Raw genomic sequence first — 17430 nt, 5'->3', positions numbered from 1 at the left:
ATGATAACACTTTCAATATAGGCCAGTGGTGATGGGTTAGCTTTGCTGTGTGTTATTTTCCTATTACTGTTCCAGAGGGGGAAGAACTATCAGGGACTATTTGCAGAGTAGAGTGGGAAAAAGACATCGAAAATAGAACAGCCAGAGTGGAAAAAAGAGAGAGAGAGGGGGGGGGCAGAGAGAGAGAGACAGAGAGAGACAGAGAGAGACAGAGGGAGACAGAGAGAGACAGAGAGAGAGAGAACAAAAAAGCAGTTACAATGGAGGAATCCCAAGCCCTCTTGGCTTTAGGAGAGGAAAGAGTTACGTCATCCTGTATAAACTAGTTCACACAGGAGATTCTCCTGTAGTCCTGGGAGAAACAGTGAACTCCTCCAAGCAAATTAAAATGCACCGAGGATCTGCTTTGAGCATGTGCGTGGCACAGGTTTTTAAGTCCAACACTCAGGAAGCAGAGACAGGTAGATCTCTGTGAGTTAGAGACATAGCCGGCCAGAGTTACCCGGTAAGACACTCTCTCCAAACAACTAAAACCCGACGTGCTTAGATGCTGCCGAAAACATTGCACAAATGCTTTGTCCCTGTGACCTCTGTAGTCTGGCCTACACTGCGTAGGACACATTCCCAGTGGTCTGCATGCATGCCTGCAATATGTCCACTGTCCTACCAAGCTCTCCTGTCACACTCTGGCTAGGAATTTAGGTTTTGTGGTCTCAGCTTTCCCCTTAGGAGAGCCACCCTTCTTCTTTGAACTTCTTGTGCTGTTCTTCACCAACATTTAGAAATGTAGCTACATAATCTAACCCTGCTCTTTGTCTCAAAGGAATCCCCAGGGGGCCGAGCCTTGTCTTATTGATTGAAGCATTTCAATGTCTAACTCACTACTTCACATACATGAGGTACTGAATTATTTTATGAAAGAGTAAGTGAATACTGCAAGATAGTTCTAGCCGGACCATTGTTCTTTTGCTTCTCAATTTTTTGGGAGGTTTGTCTCCCTCTGTAAATAACTTCGTAGTTGATTTCCTGTATTTATACAATTATAATAACTCTAGGAACATAAAATGGTATGGGCATTAAGTAAACGGTGCTTCTGCTTTATCTACATCAGAAAGGGGTGGGGGGGTAGATGGGTGATCAAGCCTCTCAGGTATTAACAGAAACTCCCCCATGAGAATTTTTGAGTGGCAGTTTCTTGTACTCAGAGACACCAATTTAATGAGAAAGTGCACATAGACCTCTAAGGTAGCATTTGGATTCCTCTTTTATGAACCGTTTAGGAGCTAAAACTTCCACGGGTTATCTTTATTCAAGCCTTTTTGAATGCTGCGGTGCCCCCTTTCTGTCCACAGGAACCGCTGTGATTGTTGTAAGAGGAAGGCTTCCACTACAGTGGCCAGCATTTCCCTAACGCCAGTACCTCCCACACCACCACCACCATGTCTCTAAAGAAGAAAAGAGAAGAAACCAGCTGGCAGAGAAACAGAAAGCCAAATATTGAGTTGCTTTAAGACAGAAGTTAAAAAGAAATCTGACAGGTATTTGTGTTGTCTTGTTATTCCACTTTAAAAAAAAATACAGAGAATAAAAACATCCCTGAAAGTTTCCAGTTGAAGGCATATTTATACCACTCAGGAAAAAAAGGCAAGTGGATCTCTGTAAGTTCAAAGCCAGCCTGGTCTCCAGAGTGAGTTATAAGACAGCCAAGGCTACATAAGTTAACCATGTGTCAAAAAACAAAAAAAGGGAAAAAAAAGGTTGTATTTATACATAAACAGTCACCATAAACTTAAGGAAGCTTTTGGTGAGCATTCCACTAGTAATCATATAAACAGAAATTAATCATTTATTTCTAAATGTGTTCAAATTATCATTAAGTAGTCAAAACAAAGTTGAGACAGATTTTTAAAACTTTTATGCACAAAATTTTGACAGTTTATTTTGCATTTGAAGTATTTGCTTTGTTTTTATTATTTCTCTGTGGAACTCACTATATTTTTATTTGATAAGCTTCATTCCTTTCTCTGCTCACAGACCTGCAACAGAGTGTCTTAATACAAAAACCAAAATTAGGAAACAACATACAAGGTCATTATTTCCTTTGGCTTCCTCTATAGCTTGGTGGCACCTGTCAATACTTCCCAGGTAGTTGCCGATGGGAATGGGTGGGAATGGGTGGAGTTAAGCAGGTATTTTTGGATGGAACACTTCAGTTAGCCTTGAAGAAGTTTCCTCAGACAGGGCAAGCAGTCACCTTCCCCCTACTGACAGGGCAGCCTTCGATATTAGCAAACCTAACTTCCTGTTGCTTAGCAACTGCTTTCAAATACAAAAGTCAAACTCATACCAATTTGTAGCCAGTCTTTTCTGTCCCGCCACCCAGTTCCCAAATAACAACACAGAAACTTAATATTAATTATAAATGTTCAGTCAATAGTTTAGGCCTGTATTTGGCTAACCCTTATGGTTTAAATCAATCAATCTCTGCTATTCTATGAGCTGCTCCTGTACACTTCCCATCCTGCTTGCTCTGGGTCTCAAGGTGTCTCCTCTGACTCCACCCTTCTTCTTCCCAGCATTCTCTCTACCCTGAAAACTCTGCCTAGCCATCAGCTTTTTATTAACAGTGACAGCAACATGTCTTCACAGTGTACAGAGATTATTTCACAGCACCAATGCAATTTCAGGAAAGAGGAAAAAGAAACAAAAGGAGGTAGAGAGGAAGAAGGGAAGGAGGAGAGAAAAGGGTATGGAGGGCAACAGAGTTTTCCGACTGTGAAGTAATATGGTTATAATAGGATATGAACTTGTATCTTATTTCAACAGGTGAAAGTGAATGCCTAACCACACTAGAAGATACATGGAATTGCCAGGTGCTTAAACTACATGAAATTAATGAAATCTGATTAATGACAGGGAGTAGTATTGTGTACTCATTTTTATATAGCCATGGGGAGATAAAAGGGTTGAGGTATGTGTTACCAATAACAAAAGCTGATGTTAGAAAAATTTAGTGAGTGGAAAAATGCCTCCACCCTCCCCAGAAAGTGATAAATGTCCACATTCTTGTCCCCAGAATCTGTGAATACATTATGGCACAGAGTAAAGAAAAACTGGGGCTGCACAGATCGAATTGAGACAGCTAACCTTAAAATAGGGTTGTTATCCTGAATTGTCTGGGTGGGCTTCATGTAATCATGGGGTAATTAAAAGTAAAAGAGGGATCTGAGGAGAAACAGATGTGGAGGCAGAAGCCATACCAGTGACATAAGAATGTGAGGCAGACAGATGAAGTAGGAGGCCATAAAATAAGAAATTCTGGAAACCCCTAGAAGCTGAGAAAGACAAAGAGGCCTCCACATCCTCTGTGTTTCCAGGAGGGAAGGCTCTTGTTGATGTCATAGTTTTAGCCAGAGACACCCACACCAGAAACTTAACCTAAAGGGCCATAAGAGAATGACTGTTTGTTGTATCAAGCTAGAAGGTTGTGATAATTTGCTACCTGGTTAGAGAAAATTAATATAGCTAGCAAGCAGGCAGCCTTACTCATAAGATGAAGAGTCAGGAAGGATGACAAGTGACAGTTTCCATGGTGAGGAAAGGATGTAGCATGGGACCCTAACAAACTAGGCTGAACCTCCAACAAGTAATCAAAGTCAAAAGAATTCCTTGTATTTTGGCCCAGACACTGTGATGCATTGGTCTTTCTGGAAACCTGAAAATCTGCCCAGGGATATGTTAGGTTTTTAACATTAGAACTTAAAATCTGGGATGGAGAGATGGCTCAGTGGGTAAAAGTGCTTGCTGTGTTAGCATAAAAACCTAAGTTCAGACCCTTAGCAGTTAGGTAGAAAGCCCATAACCCTAGCATTCAGAAGTACGTGGAAGAGGGATTGAGAGAGGAATATTACTGGAACTAGCTGACTCGCAGCCTGATAAACTAATGTCCTCCTCTGGTCTACAAACACGCACACACACACACACACACACACACACAAATTGTAGTCAATAATTGTAGTATGTGATGCTATGCCTGATGCAGTATGGTACAGTTTGCAAGTCAGGCAAGGGACTGGAGTTTGAAACACATAGAGACACGGGTAATGCCCAGAATGCCTGCCCCCTTATTGTGTTCCAGGGCAGCTTATATAGGGTCTACTAATGGCCACGCCCTAACTCTCAGCTGCAAGCCCACCAGAAACCACTCCTCTGCCATCATGAACTCCTGAGGGTCTCTTGCTCAGAGCTGCAAGCATAGGAAAACAAATTTTTACAACTGCAGGCAAAGGGTCACAGGAAATTCAGGGCCTGGGGGTCCACAGTCCCAACAATAGTATGAGACTGCTCATTTGTTTCCTGGCTGCCCAGACCTGACATAATCACACAGAAACTACATTAATTACAACACAGCTTGGCCAATAGCTTAGGCTTCTTATGAACTAACTCTTACATCTTAAATTAACCCATTTCTATTATTCTGTGTATCTCCACGAGTCTGTGGCCTGCCAATAAGGTTCTGGTGCCTCGCAGCTCACATCTTTGTCCTTCAGCGTGATCTCCTCTACTCCGCTTACTCTCTATCTACATCTCTGTTCAGATTTTCCACCTGGAAGCCATTGGCCAAAAGCAGTATTTTATTAACCAATGGCAATCAAACATATTCACAGCATACCTAGGGGAATGCCACATCAAATAATTAATTTTTGATCACTGCATCTGATGAATGATTGTTTTGAAAACCATTACCATTATGTAATTAGGCTCCAATGGTCCTTTCCCTATCCTTTGCTGGGTCCAAAAACACCTTCCTGCACTGTGCCATGCTTTAACTTTCAACACCTGACTGTTACCTTCTGGCTGTGCCTTTGCTCCTCTCACAACCTGCCTCCTGATTGCACTGTGCCAACCCTCATGGTACCCTTACACCCATATCGTTCCATTTTTCCTCTCCCATCTTTTGCAGTTATAGATTTCTTTTTTAAATATGTCACATCCCTCCCCAAACACACTGCCTAACTTTGAAACTGCCAATCCTGTTCTAGAAGTATTTACACCATAAGAAAGATTCTAATTTTTTTTTTTATGAAACAAGGTTGACTGGCCCTGAATTTTCTATGTAGCAGAAGCTGGCCTTGAACTCCTGATCCTCCTGCAGTCACCTTCACTAAGGACCTCTATGACCATGCCCAAAACTTCTTACGTATGTATCCACTTTGCTTTCATTTCTGGTCTCTTCTTTCTTCCATGGTGTCTTTTAACAGCTTTATTTTGGTTGTTTTGACAAATAATTTTCTGGCTCTAGAATTCTGAGTTTCACCTATTTGCCCCTCCTGTAACACACAGTTCTAAAGGTCAGAACCATTGCCTGCTACAAAAGGGTCTCTCACCAGTGCTGAGAGAGGAACTAATTATAAACAATTAGGAGGCAGTCTGTTTACGTTTCCAATAGGAAATCACACAATATTTTTATTGTTTGTATTGCATAGCTCAGAATTGTTTGGGGGCTCTTTTGACTTTTATTTTTTGAAACAAAGTCTCATCAGGCCCACTGTAGAGCAGGTGTGATCTTTGAATTCCCAAGCCCCAGTGCTGGGATTACAGGAGTTTGCCACTCCCATCTTTTTATCTTTTTCTTCCTTCTATTTAACCTGTGAATTCATAATTTTTGAAACAGCTTTGTGAAGGAGACTCCAGGACAGCAGGAGCTCCCTCCCAGATCCAGGATTAGGCAAAAACCACACCCACACACCTGTGTTCACAGAGAGATCCTTTACCAAGCAGGGAAAAAAAGTAAAGTGGTTGCTTTCTGACGGGCAGAAAAACAGCAGCAAACGACCTTGCAGGTGTCTGTTAAGAAGGGAAAAAGGGGAGATCTGTGTTAGAATGGACTAGGGTGCAGCGGTAAAGGAGATAGAGGATGAGGGAGAAGGGGAAGGGAAAAGGGAAAGGGGGCAGGGATATTTGTCCCAGAGGGACAAAGGACTGTCTTTGGATAGACAGGAGACAGAGGTGGTTCATTGGCTAATGGCAGTTTATAAAGGTAGAGGGGGAAACCCCGTGTTAGTGTGAGGTATTTAATCCTAATTAGGCAGGTTAATTAGGTGAGCCAAAGGGGGGCTTCTGATAGCTGAACTTCAGTAGTCAGCCTCAGGAGGAAGAAGTGGCCAAATAAGGAATAAACTTTGGTGGCTAGCTTTAGTAGTGTAATTCAACAGTTTTTAGCAATGGTGGAGGGAATGGGGGAGAATGGCAGGGCCTGCCAGAGCCATAGTGTCTCTTCACTTTGGTCGTTAGTTATTTCTTCAAGTATTGTTTTTCTGCTTTGTGTCCTATGGAAAAGTCAATGGCATGTATACTTGCACCTTTTCCTGGAAATAGCTGGTATACTTTTAATTTTCTGTCCTCTGCCTGTGTATGTGCTCATGCACTTAGTGCTGTACAATCACATAGAAGCCATAGGGGGACCTTCAGTGTCTTTCTCAATTACTTCCCACCATGGTTGCTTTGTTTGGGTTTTTGCTTGTTTCTTTGTTTTTGAGACAGGGTTTCTCTGTGTAGCCCTGGATGTCCTTTAATTCACTCTGTAGAACCAGGCTGGCCTCAAATACACACAGAGACCTTCCTGCCTCTGCCTCCTGAGTGCTGGGATTAAAGGCATGGGCCATCACTGCCTGACTTCTTTTATGTCTTATAAAATATGCTTTCGTTATCTTCTTGCACCTAGTAGAAGCTATTGTCAGTATTGTTGTTATGGTCTGGTAACATGCATACAGTGTAAATTTGACTACCTTCCTCCTTTTCTTTGTCGTGTGTGTGTGTGTGTGTGTGTGTGTGTGTGTGTGTGTGTATGCTTTCAAATATCAGCCTTTCATTCAGGTCCTGTTTGCCAGGAACAGTTGGTGAGGCTGTGCTCCTCAGCTGTGATATTGTACTATTCTGAGAGATCTTCCGCCCTACAGTCGGATCCCCCATTCTGCTGCCTCACATTAGAACTGTCTGTGCAAGTTCTTTAACTCATAAAGCAAGTCCACCCATGTATTGATTAAATGGGCATGTGCTCAAGGGAAAGTGAGGTACTGAAAAGTTTTTATGCCCCAATAAGCGCAATAATCCAAACCAGACCACATCAAACCAAATTAGAAAAGTCCCAGGTTTAATGGATATTAACACTCCTGGGTGGCCTTCCAGCCCCCCAGGGATGGAGACAAAGAAGACGAGAGAAACCAAACATTTGTTGGTGGTGCAGTTTAAATACCCTGTGGGAGTGGTCCCGAGCATCTCTGGGGAGGGGTCATCATTTGGCGGACTTTCTCAGAGGTGGAATCTGGCTGAGGCAACTCCGGTGGAAGGGGCTTGGGATGGAACTTTCCACCCAAACACTGGAGATGGAGTCTGAACTGAGGCAACTCCCAGGGGAGGAGCCTTGGATAGAACTTTCCACCCAAACATCCCAGACCCTTTGGATATAAGGATGCCAGGGGCTGGGGTGAAGCCTTAACCCAAACTTTCCAGATTCTTTGGGTATAAGGATGTTTGGGGCTGAGGTAACACTTTTAACCAACAGGTACCAGTGGGGTTTCTTGCTTCTTTTGTTCATAGTTTTTTGATCTTTTAAAGTAGCCAGGTGATTCCAAGGTGTGTGCAATGGGATCTAAATCTCCAGGTTTCCTGTCCAGTAATGAGCAAATGCCACTGTGTCAAAGAAATCTACACACCGGGCAGGGGGGTAGCACCTCTTACTCCCCCACCCACTCACTCACACACACTCCTGAACTTCAAGATAATCCGCATCTTCTACCTTTAATAACCCTGGACATAATAACCATCATTAGGAGAAGCACCTTAGACAGTCTAGGTTGCCGAGATAATCAGTTCAAAATCTCCAAGCTATACTCTAAACTAAATTGGAAGCTGTTAGGGAGGGAGAAACCCAGTATTTTCATATCTTGCAATATGTAGATACTTCCACTGTACAACATGGTTGAGTACCACGGTCCCAGTCATTTGGATAATGAGGGATGATGACTCAACTCCCTGTGGTCACATTGACCCCACCTATTTCTCTTATATCCCCAGAAGGAAAGAATAGATTTACTGCCTGGCATTGACTCCTGAGAATACTGTACTGAAGATTCTGATTGGGGCTTGGGAGTTGTGGGGATCCAGAAATGGCACTGTTTAGGCCAAGATAACGGAGGCCAGTGGGGAAGGAACATGTTAGAGATGTGTCCTGTGTACTTCACCTTCTGAATACTTTGTTGTTATATTCTATTCCAGCTGGAACTACCTCCACACATACATACAGACATGCATGCACACACACAGAGACACACACAAACACACACACAATTGCTTGCACATAATAGTTTAACATATTGTGAGAAAATAACTCATTGGGAATGCCCTAGGGTTTTGCCATGTCTTCATTTCTCTGTTTTCCTTCCTAGGAAGCTAAAACTGAAAAGTTCCAACAACCCTGGTTTTTCAGTTTCTTGGTTTAAACTACCATTAACATTGGTGCATACCAAAATCATTCTAAAGTTAAGTGAAATTTTGCATATTATAAAAAAGCAGTGGTTTTAGGTTCAAATGAAATTTTCTTCTTGGGGGCATTTATGGGGCATTTAAAAGTCATTCAAGATTTTGGACAGTGTGTTATATACAAGTGCACTGCATACTGAGACATCACTCATTCCTGGCTCCTATTCCATCCCTTGTGATATAAGACATTGTGCCAAAATGTGAGTTGTCTTGCAATCCCTGAAAAGTTTGATGCTCATCCTAAAAGTCAGTGAAAAATGCCAAAGGCTTTTAAAAACTGGAAACGTAAGATTCACTCAAACAGTATCAAATACAGCTGGGTGTTACAGTTTGGTTTCTGTTGCTGTGATAAAACACCTTGACCAAAAGCATCTTGGGAAAGAAGGGTTTACTTAATCTTACAGGTTACATTCCAGCCTCAAAGGAAGTCAGGGCAGGAACTCCAGCGCAGGACAGGACTTTGAAGCAGAAATCTTGGAGGAATGCTGTTTACTTCTTGCTGCTTGCTTCTGCTCGGGTAGCCTTCTTATGCAACCTAGAGTCAGCTGCCCAGAGGAGGCACTGCCCCACGGTGATAGAGTCACCTCCTCTATCAATTAACAATCCAGAAAATTTTCCAACAGACATTATCATAGGCCAACCTGATTGAGACAGTTCCCCAACTGAAGTTCCTACTTCTCGGGTGTGTCAAGCTGACAACCAAGATTAGCCATTTCACTGGGGACCAGCTCCCTAAGGGAGGAAGGAATCTTAGCAAAAGCATAGTATTACCAACGTTTACTCAAGAACACGGTAAGGAGTTGACAGGAAAGAACATGCTTGCTGGTTAATGTTATGGAATAATCTTTTTGCAAACTGTGGAGATATGTCTTTGCCAAGGTGCCTTCTGATTGGTTTAATAATGAACTAAATGGCCAATAGATAGGCAGGTAGAGGTCAGGTGGGAAAAAAGATAGAAAAAAAACTGAAGAACTACATCCCTTCCCTCCTGTTGAATGGACCTTAGCTCAGCTAGATATCACCAACATGTGTGTGTCACTTATTGCCCTCTTTCAAATGCCTTGCTGTGTTTGTCATTGTAATGTTTCATGGGTATTGTGGCTGGGTAGGATTATTTAATTGTTTCCCTCCCTTGACAGCTTGCATAGTATTTTCTGGTACCACAGACACCAGTGTAGTGATATTTCATTTGTATTTTAAGAAAGAAAGCTTGCCTGAAGATCAGAGAGTAAAACAGCCACACTGGTCAACCCTGACAGACAAGGCAGTGGTAGCACACACCTTTAATCCCAGTAGCTGCACATACCAGTCTTGACTCATAAGTGCCTTTTTTCGTCCAGACCATTTGGTTCTCTAGGAAATCTATGGCCTCTTTTTTCATTGTTGTTGCATACATACATGTATATGTATACAGATGAATATAGATGAATATTCCTAAATACATAAACACAACCTTCTTTTTCTATATCATACCACTTAGCTTAGGTTTGTTACTAACAAGCTTTCTCAACTTAAATTAATCCATACTTCTTATCTACACTGTACCACGTGCTGGTACCTTTTTCCAGCACAGCATGATCTTTTTATGCTTTCTCTGTGTCTGGTTGGTGACTCTACCCTCCTTCTTCCCCACAATATAGGGGAATTTGAGGAGATTTTAATTCATCCATCATGTATTTGTTATAAATGGAGACTTGCCATAAACTCCATGAAATTATCAATAGCAGGATAAATGTTGACAAAATGGATAGTTCTCCAAGGACAAGAGAAGAGGGAAGAAATGACTAAAATATTAAAATTTAATGATTTCAAGGACTAAAGTAATAGACAAAATATAGAAATGGAAGATAATTAGAACAAAGGAGAATACAGCTTAGAGAATCGAAAAGCAAACAGGAACACGGTGTCGTCTTCCAATAATAATGGCAGTGATGTTTTTAATAGCCTGCTGACAACAGAGTTTGAGAAATTTTAAAATGCCCCTCTACTCCCTTCTCCTCTCAGACACTTTGTGCTTTGTGTCTCTTCATACCAGCAGCTGAGCTTATTCCCATCAGGAGTAAGTAATTGAATGTAAACATTTCAGCAGATAAGATTATCTGGGGAGGGGGGAATGGTATTGTATTGGTTATTTGTGGATATTATCACAAGCATACACATGTATACACACATGCACACACACCGAAAATTCTGATTGTCATCTGCAGTGTTTCATAGGACATGTTGTAAAATGATTATTTTATAAACACAAACTAATTAAACATCATACGACTACCATTACTATATAAAAGACATACTATACAGCAAGCCTACAATCCTGAGATTAAAAAACAAGTTTGATGCTAATTTAATAGTAGTATGTGACCTCTAAATATCTATTCTCATTTATGCCTCGGGCAAAACCACTCTCAACCTTTCAATTTCATGTTTGATTAGAAATAAACTGCAAAAAAACCATAATTATCTAACTGTTTTCATTAAGTTATTAGACAAAGATTTAGTTAGGAATCTATTCCTCTATTATTTTAAAATACTACTTTCAAATACTATTCAGATTGGAGGGGTCTAATACTGTGTCAACTTGTATTTTTCCAGGCCACTTTCTGCGTTCTTCTGACTCCTGCTTCCTGGGCACTGTTTATTTTCTCTTCTTGATGCAATGTGCCGTCCCCTAATTATCTCTGTGCCCAGCCTGTCAGCTTTGTTCTGTTTTCTTTCTCCATTCCCTCAGACTAGTACAAGTCTAGATCACAGAAGCTATACTCTCTGGGTATGAAAGGATTCTAGTGTCTCTAAGCAATACTGCAAGCTGACACTGGCTTGTAATGAGCCAAGGCCAAAGTGAAAAAAAAAAAAAAAGGCCAAACTGGAATAAGTTAACTTATTGAGTAGAAATTTGCAATTTCTACTCTGTGGTCTGTCTTATAGTTAGTTGATGATTCTCCACTTTGGTCTTGCTCACAAATTTGTTTTATTTAATGTTATGTGTGTGTTTCGCCTGCACCACGTGCATGCATAAAGCCCTCTGTTAGGTCTCAAGAATCTACACAAATAGCTGAGGTGCCTATTTAGCATATCAAAGCTGACTCTGGCCTCTGGGTTCTCCTTGTATCCCTCTATCTCTACCTGTGACTGCTGGCATAGGAGGTTCCTACCCTAAATTTCTCCAGGCCAGGTGCTAAACTGCTCTTTCCCAACTGCCCTTCCGGATATAATCCAGCCATTTTGGCCGCCTGGTCTTTTTGGTCTACTGTTTTGGCCAGTCTCTTGGCCTTTCTTGGTCAGCAGTTTCTCTCCCTTTTCCTTTCCACCTCCCCCCTCCCCCCTGTCCTCACAAAGCCCAGGTTCATGTTCACTCTGGACTCTCCCAGATGTCCCTGCCTCTGACTATGTCCCCTTTTTACCTACAATAAACTTTCTCTTTCTCCATGTCCTTTTCTTTTTACCCTTGAAGGTCAGAAGAGGGCATTGGATCCCCTGGAATCAGAGTTTTGGGCACTTATGAGCTATCAAGCAGGTGCTGGGAGCTGGAGAGACAGCTCAGTGGTTGGGATCACTGATTGCTCTTCCAGAAGTCCTTAGTTCAATTCCCAGCAACCATAAATGGTTTACAACCACCTGTAATGAGATCTGGTGCCATTTTCTGGCCTGCAAGGACACATGCAAGCAGAACACTGGCTACATAATAAATAAATGAATCTTGAAAAGAAAAAGAAAAAAAAAGTAAGGTGCTGGAACTGAGGCCAGATCCTCATCAAGAGCCTCCAATCCCTGGGGAGAGGGAGTGTGGGAGAAATTTAAAGTTAAGCCATTGAGAAGGTGATAACACATTTATTTTCCTTGTTCAATTTCATTTTGTATTATTATATAACAATAAATACTGTAGTATTATTTGCTGGCTTCAGCGACTGGATGTTGGAGAAGTGTCCTCTATGATCCACTAAAGGCCATGGACATGTCTTCCACGCCTACCCCAAGATCCCCACAGCTAGCCCAAGCCTTTGCCCTTACAGCACTTTAGGAATGTAACCTTTAACAAACTCTTCTTGACTCAGAGGAATGCCACATAGCCAGAGACACTGTGCCAGTTTCCTACACCCAACAGCACCGCCAGGCTCCCGACAACAGAGGAGGAGTTTGTCACAGTTGCAGAGGGCTACAAAGCAACATCACACTTTGGGAGGACCACGCTTTTTCTGTAGGCTGTGCGCAAAGGGTTTTCTTGGCATCTTCTATATTCTGGTGATAAGTAGCAATCCTTAGGATTCCACAGCTTATGGCCAAGGGACCACCTCCCACCCCTGCCTTCCTCCTAATGTAACTTCTTCCTTTCTGTCTACATATCTGTGTGTCTGAGTAGTGTCTTCTGGAGGTCCAGAACTGGTAGACTGTAAGAAGTATGAAATCAGTCTATTATCTCAAATTCTATAAAATTTGTGTTTGGGACAAGGAATTCAAATCTTTTGATCTCCTCCACTTTACAAGACTTTTATGCAAATATTTTAACATTTTTCCCACCCAGTCAAACCTTTGTTTACACAAAGGCCCCAGCTGTATTTCAGGAATTTGATGGCCTGGAGCACTGGCCTCTTCCCGTGGAGCAGTGACCCCTTTCTCCTTCCTCCTTGGTTTCCTGGGCACTAATTCCTTTCAGACCAGCCAACTGAGTCAGACAATGAGATCTGCTTCCAGCCTATGGGGAAAGACATTGTCACCCCCTGATTTAAAATAAAAACCAAGCGCAATTTCTGTGTGAGTGCTCGCTCTTCCCAGCACACCCTCTTGATCAAGAGTAAACTTCGTTTACTCCAGAAGCTTCACTGTGAGTGATGCTCTCTTTCTTTGTGACCCCCAACCCCATTTCTAACATCTCTGTGAATTTATTACAAACTCTTATGCTATACAGCCAAATTAGTAACAATAGCTGTCTCACACCTAAGGGTTGAAAACCACCAAGGTGAGCTCCTCAGCAGTCCCAATCTTGCATTGCAGACATGGAGGGTTCCCGGAGAGCTACTGATTCTCAGGTCACTCTGAGAGATGGAAGACGCAGGTTCTGATGTCAGTGAGGGATCAGCAGTGGCAGCAGCAGGGGAAGTTATTGTGGCAAGCGGGAAGGCTAAGTGAGTAACTCGCAAACGTTCTCCCTTTTGCAGCCCCCTGCATTATCTGAACTGCTACCAGAAGGTGATGCTGTCCCTCATCAGGGGTCGGGCTTCCTAAGTCAACTAAGGCATCAACTCCAATGCCTCAGTTAAGGTGTAGCATTGTGGCAAGTTGACCTTAAAACCAAAGGTCACACCAACTTTGTGTCACAGATAGCTCCAATGTGAACCCTCCTGGGTTTTTTTGTTGTTGTTGTCGTTTTTTTTGTTGTTGTTGTTGTTTTGTTTTGTTTTTGTTTTTTGAGACAAGGTTTCTCTGTAGTTTTGGAGCCTATTCTGGAAATAGTTCTTGTAGACCACGCTGACCTCGGAAAGATCCGCTTGCCTCTGCCTCCCAGTGCTGCGATTAAAGGCGTGTGCCACCACCACCTGGTCCATCCTGCCTTTTTTTTTTTTTTTTGATAATATCAAACAAACAACCTACAATAGGTTGTCTTTAATTTTTTCTCCATTTGAAACCACAGCTTGAATTGCCTAATTCAATTATTCAGTAATTACCCTGTTCAGCTCAGAATATTTGATTTCTTTGTATCCTGTAGAACGTTCTTATTGGTAGTAATTTGGTTAGCGTGGTCATTAGTAAGAGAACTATAACAAAGGGTTCTCAGCTTTCATTCATAAAGTACATATCAAAATATACAAACTCTAGTAATGAAGAAACTTAGAATGTTACTCATACACTAATTGTGTTTTTCCTTTTAATGTATTTTTAGAAACACAAAAACTCATATGTAAATGTCACTGAAAAAGGAACGTTCAACCTACCAAATATCCAGAAGAAAGCTGAGTTAGTGTCCTGATATGGATTTAAACCAGGACTGCTTTGAAACAAAATTCAGCAACTCAGTTTCCACTTGAATAGAGAACAGATGTAAGATTTGAATATTCAATAACCAGTATGCAGAAAGAAGGTTTTATTTTTCTTTTTGGTTTGTTTTGTTTCAGCTAATTATGCTAATTAAAATTAGAACTTCCACCATTAAAATTACCTGCAGCTGTATGGCGCTCACTGCTGAGGTTGTGTACAAAGAAAACACTTCAACAGAGGGTATCAGGAATTGTGGGTGATTGACGCACCCACACAATGCTGTCACTTCAGGATGCCTGCAGACGGCATAACTAATAAAGTTATTGTGCGCTCTTGAAAGAATAATACCATGTTTGAAGACAGTGTATTAACCCTGTTGTAAAGTATTGATTATACTCCGTCGTAAAGGAAATGAGGGAACAAAGGCAGCGTGTTTTTAATTCTTACTCTATTCGCTCTTGCTTGTTTCATTCCATTTCAATTTACACCTATCTTGGAGAACACTGAAAGTGTGTCATCCCGCCTCAAAGGCAGTTTAATTTTCCTACACACTTTGGTAACATTCTGATGCTTTAAAGAACAGATGTGTAATCTAACTCGGAGAGTGATGGGCAGAATAGCCAACCTCAACCAGCCGTGAACTAAATTTGCTGCTTGCTCTCTCTCTCTCTCTCTCTCTCTCTCTCTCTCTCTCTCTCTCTCTCTCTCTCCCCATATATATATATAGGAAAGAGAGACAAGATTGGTTAGAGGAAGCGGAACAGGGAGAGAAGGGAGAGAAAGAGAGAGAGAAGATGGAGAGGCAAAGAGAATCTTCCCTTTTGGTTGCACCCTTTGAAGATTTCCGGGAGCTGGACAATGACTGTGCCCAAATACTTCTAGAATTCCAAGCAGTAAGTGAGGAGGTTGCTTGATTCAGTGATGCTCACAGCATTGCTGGGGGCCAGGGCTGGAGAGATGGCTCAGCAGCGAAGAGCACTTGCTTGCTCTTGCAAAGATCATGGGGTGAGTTCCCAGCACCCACGGCGGCTCATAACCCCATGTCACTCCAATTCCTAACCCCTCCTCTGACCTCCATCGGCTCCTGTTGCTTAGTTGCACATACAAACACTCAGCAACACACACAAAATAAAGTAAAGATTATTTTAAAGATCACTGAGACCCACCATACACTTGCGAACGTTAACTCCTAGTCAAATCCAGGTGCCTTACGTATAAAAGCAAGTTCTCTGAAAGGTACATAGCGTGAGATGAAGGGGAAACAGGAATTATTTGAAATCTTTTGATTGGAAACTAAAAATTCGTGAAACTTCCTATTGGGTTTGCAGAGTTTGAAGTTACAATGCACTAGCTGATCTTTTAACACATTATTATAGCAGAATCAGGACGTGTGTGAAAATAAGTAATATTTATATATCAAACGTCGCTATAGCCATTGCTACATAACAGGTCTGCGGAGTATAGCTCACAATACTGTAAAAAGCAAATTAGATTTCACATAAATAAAGAAGAATGTATGAAGTTTGAAACCTCTAGGATTCTTAAATGAATAATATCATGGCAGGATGAAGCACTCCAGTTGTGCGTTGCAGTTGATGGACATTTCATACATCATTTATTAAGCATAAACCAATATTTAAAAATCAGATAAAACCCTTTTATTTCTCATGGACATCATTTAAAATCATTCTTGTGTGGTGATCTTGTGTGTGTGCAAACTCACTCACCTTTGCTGAGCCATTTCTTTTCAGAACAGAGCGCCTATATATTGACTTCCCATCATCCACTCCTTCTCCTCATTTTATTTTTTACTTCTGCAGATGCATCTGTAAAGACATTTGGCATCTCATCAGCAAAAGCAGCAGCTGGAGAAAGGCCATCCCATGTGCTCTGTCCAGGGAATTGCAAGTTTAGGTGGGGTTTTGAGTAGACATCAAGGGTTCGCTGACATAACATAGATTGGAGGCTTCCGTTCTGTTATTTGTGCCTTTCCTCTCTTAATGGAAACGAAAGTGTTATAAAGGAGAGGAGATGCAGGCTTTGTTGAAAGTTCACTGTTAAAGTATCAACTGAGGAATTCGTATATGGTCAGTACTTATATACCCGATGACACCAACTCAACTTAGAAATCCCCCAATTTTCTGGGAATCTCTGTGAAAGTTGACCAACAATAATAAATCAGTAACATCCTACAGAGGCCACAGAGTGCTTTGCTTGTTTGATTTGATTGTGTGTGTGTGTGTGTGTGTGTGTGTGTGTGTGTGTGTGCGTGTGCGTGCGTGTTTGTCTGTTTGGTGTGTGTTATACAAGTCTGTGTGCAGATTTGATTGTGTTATACAAGTATGTGTGCATATATGATTGCATATGTGTGGATACAAACGTGTGGTGGGGGGTGTGTGCATGTAGAGGTGCAAAGCAGATAGGTGTGCCTACTACAATATACCACAATTTATCTTTAATGTATGGTGGCAGTGTCTCTCACTGAATCCAGTACTTGCCAATTCCAGTTCATCATCTTGTTTGCCCACTAGCTCGGAGGATTCCCAGTCTCTGCCTCCCAAGAACTGGGATTACAAGCTGTCTTGCTTGCCCACCTTTTTTTTTTTTTNTTTTTTTTTTTTTTAACTTGAATTCTGGAGATCCTAACTCTGGTCCTCACACTTGGGCAGCAATTGCTTTATCAACAGAGCCGTCTCCTCAGCTCCAGTATAGATTACTCTTTCCTAGGGCTGTTACTGGTTATGTGCCTTTTTCCGTTTTTCTAACATTAGTAAATTGTTTCTTTCCTAAACTCTCCTATTAGGTGGACTTAAAAAAAAAAAAAAACTAGACACACGTTCCCAGAATGTGGGCCTGCAGATTCCCCCCACCTCCTGTTGACAGCTCTTCAGTGCGCCATCCTGCATGCAGCAGGCT

This window comes from Alexandromys fortis, unplaced genomic scaffold (assembly GCF_014885135.2).
Source record: "Alexandromys fortis isolate MF-2015 unplaced genomic scaffold, M_Fortis_MF-2015_v1.1 scaffold_14, whole genome shotgun sequence".
In the NCBI taxonomy this organism is placed as follows: domain Eukaryota; kingdom Metazoa; phylum Chordata; class Mammalia; order Rodentia; family Cricetidae; genus Alexandromys; species Alexandromys fortis.
This window is presented reverse-complemented; position numbering follows the sequence as displayed.